This window comes from Lampris incognitus, unplaced genomic scaffold, assembly GCF_029633865.1.
Source record: "Lampris incognitus isolate fLamInc1 unplaced genomic scaffold, fLamInc1.hap2 scaffold_296, whole genome shotgun sequence".
In the NCBI taxonomy this organism is placed as follows: domain Eukaryota; kingdom Metazoa; phylum Chordata; class Actinopteri; order Lampriformes; family Lampridae; genus Lampris; species Lampris incognitus.
In genome coordinates this window covers 53,456-56,039 of record NW_026611254.1, presented here as the reverse complement: position 1 = coordinate 56,039, position 2,584 = coordinate 53,456, and the positions used below count along the sequence as shown (strand labels likewise).

The 2,584-nt window shown below is 43.4% G+C and overlaps 1 long non-coding RNA gene across 1 annotated transcript; it reads left to right on the top strand.

Annotated features, from left to right (window-relative positions):
• Window positions 1–206: 206 nt before the first annotated feature.
• On the top strand, window positions 207–2,113 carry LOC130133381 (uncharacterized). Its single transcript, XR_008813512.1, has 3 exons — window positions 207–297; window positions 508–685; window positions 2,082–2,113. It is a non-coding gene; the product is annotated as an uncharacterized LOC130133381 (long non-coding RNA).
• The last annotated feature ends 471 nt before the right edge of the window (window positions 2,114–2,584 follow it).

Sequence of the window (2,584 nt, the reverse complement as noted above, 5' to 3'; positions counted from 1 at the left end):
AGGTGTCTGAAGTGAAAAAACTTCGCCAAGAGGTCCAATGTTTCATGAGATTGCAGCTACCAATATCTCCCCCATTACCTCTCTCGCTTCCTCTAATAGACTTAACTGAGTTAGAAGAAGCTGAGTGGATTCTTCAAAGCGAAGACATCCAGACGTGTGATGGTAACGTAGTGAGCTCGGGGGACAACGCAACCACAGGAAGTGCCGCGGCCGGGAAGCGTACCCGTATCGCCCGCACCGCAGGAGACATCGCTAACCGCTCGACTAAAGGGTCAGACCCGCCATTCAGCGGCCAACGTGTGTACTTATCCATGCACGTTACAGAAATTTAAATCTTAAGTTTTTTTTTTAAAAGTAAATCAGATTTTTCATTCACCGCACATCTACTAGGCAAATATTGCTTTAAATATTGTCTGGCAGGAAAAATTTTCCCATGTACCCGCATTGCATTTTTTTTTGGTAACCTATCCATGTTCTATGCAAACATGTACCCAAACCCGCTTATAGGTTGGCTGTTTTGCCATTGTGGGAGGAGCATCTGTTGAAGCGCGCATTAGAAGGATGTTTGCCTGTCCTATAACCAACGAGCTGGCGTCTCAGATGAACTGGCCAGGGAAGAAACTGAAAGATATGCATGAACGAAAAACAGTATTCAGAGACACCGGGCTCAAGATGTGCATGTTTGGTAAGTTATTGTCAGTAAAGAATGGAGAAAACTGTTAAAAGGGCAGTTAGTATGATTTCAGTTTTGGCCATTTCTTAACATTTATGGGATGTGGGTCTGCGGTGGTGTAGCGGTCTAAGCATCGGCCTTGTGTCGATGCAGTTGCCCACTGGGGACCGGTCTCGTCAGATCCGGCTATGGCCGGATTCGATGAAGCGGCAATAATTGGCAACGCTGTCTTCGGGAGGGGGGCGGAGTCGGCTTGTGTTCGTCACATGAATGCGTCTCTGTGTGTGTCGGAAAAAGCAGGGTAGAGGCTAGTTCCCGTTGATGCAGAGAACGGAAATGGAGTAGAGAACGGTCAACTGAGCATGCGCGAAATGCCTCTACCATGCCTCCACACACCCCGCGTAGCATCCAGGCGCTAGGATTCTAGGAAGACCCACCCCTACTCTGCGTCTGATTAGCTAACTTTAACCCTAACCCCGCCCTAACCTCAACCTTAACCTACCCAAACAACGGAGGCACCGAGTACTTGCGCATGCTCAGTTGACCGTTCTCTGCATCGATGGGAACTAGCCTCTACCGAAAAAGCAGTGGTTCGGCCTGGATTCGCCTTGTCACGAAAGTGGTGAGGCGTCTCCTTCGAGACTGCCGGCCGGAGAGATGCAGTTGGCGAATACATACAGTACGAGGGTGGGTGTTTGAACTAAAATAGGGATCGATTGGCCACTAAATTGGGAGAAAAAGGGGAAAATCAGAAATAAATTTAAAAAAAACATTTATGGGATGGGAAATGTTATATTAGTGACAGTTTTTGGTCTGCTGTATACGTCACCATGCCAGTCTGTCAGCAGTTAGATCCAGAGTGGGATATCTTAAAATCTATTAGGTGGATTGAAATGAAATTTTGTGTCAACATTAATGTTGCCTACAGGGTGAATCCTGTCAATTTTTGTGACCCAGTGTCCTTCCCTCAGGCATCTTCCACACTGTTTGGACCCCATACCAAGTGTCATATCTAAGGAACTGAACTAGCTAGAGACGTGAAACCAAGTCCTATGGGGGGTTGGGCTTCCAGGGGTGCTCAGCCAGCTTTAGACCATAATTAAACAGGAAATAAAGCTACATATTACATATGTTTTAGTGGGAATACCTTGTGATATTTAATGTATTTATATTTTGCAAATACAATGTAAGTAATCAAAGCAATCTGGCGAGGTAAAAAGTAAATGAATGCATGATAAGAGAAAAAAACTCAAATCCTGCTATAATTTTCTTTCAATGTAAACAGAATACTACAACAGAGATATTCAGGCATGTGAATTTAGTACAAACAGTGCTCTGCCACTGACACACCCCATACACAATGTGCAGTTCTAACTTCCCATTTGTTTTTTTGTTTTTTATTCTTCAGATGCCCTACAACAAGTGAAAGAGAAAAGGGCGGCCTCAGAGTTTGTCTTTGCTGCAACAGTGCAAGAATGGCTCTGTTATGCCCCTGAACGGCTTGAGGTGGACACCACTGACCATCAGAGTATCCAGTACGTAATGACATTCAAATTTTAGTGAATTGTGCAGATTCTACTTTAATAGATTCCAAATTAAGATTCCCATCTAATTGTTTTAAGTCGTGTTGTCATCCAATTTATCACACAATCTGAACACAAGTTACATTTTAAACTCATAATGAAATGGCATTTTCAGAGCTTCTTTCCTGAATGTGATGTTATTTCTTTTTCAAACAGGGCGTGGGGGCATACATAAATAAAATGCATGTGCATTAATGTCTGATTGAAGGATATTTTATTTACTTTGTTTCAGTTAGTCTTATTGGCTCAAAACCATGTTAATTGCAGCCCCCGGGTGGTCTTTGATTAAAACGAATCAAAATTGACTTGATGTTTCACTGACAAGTTG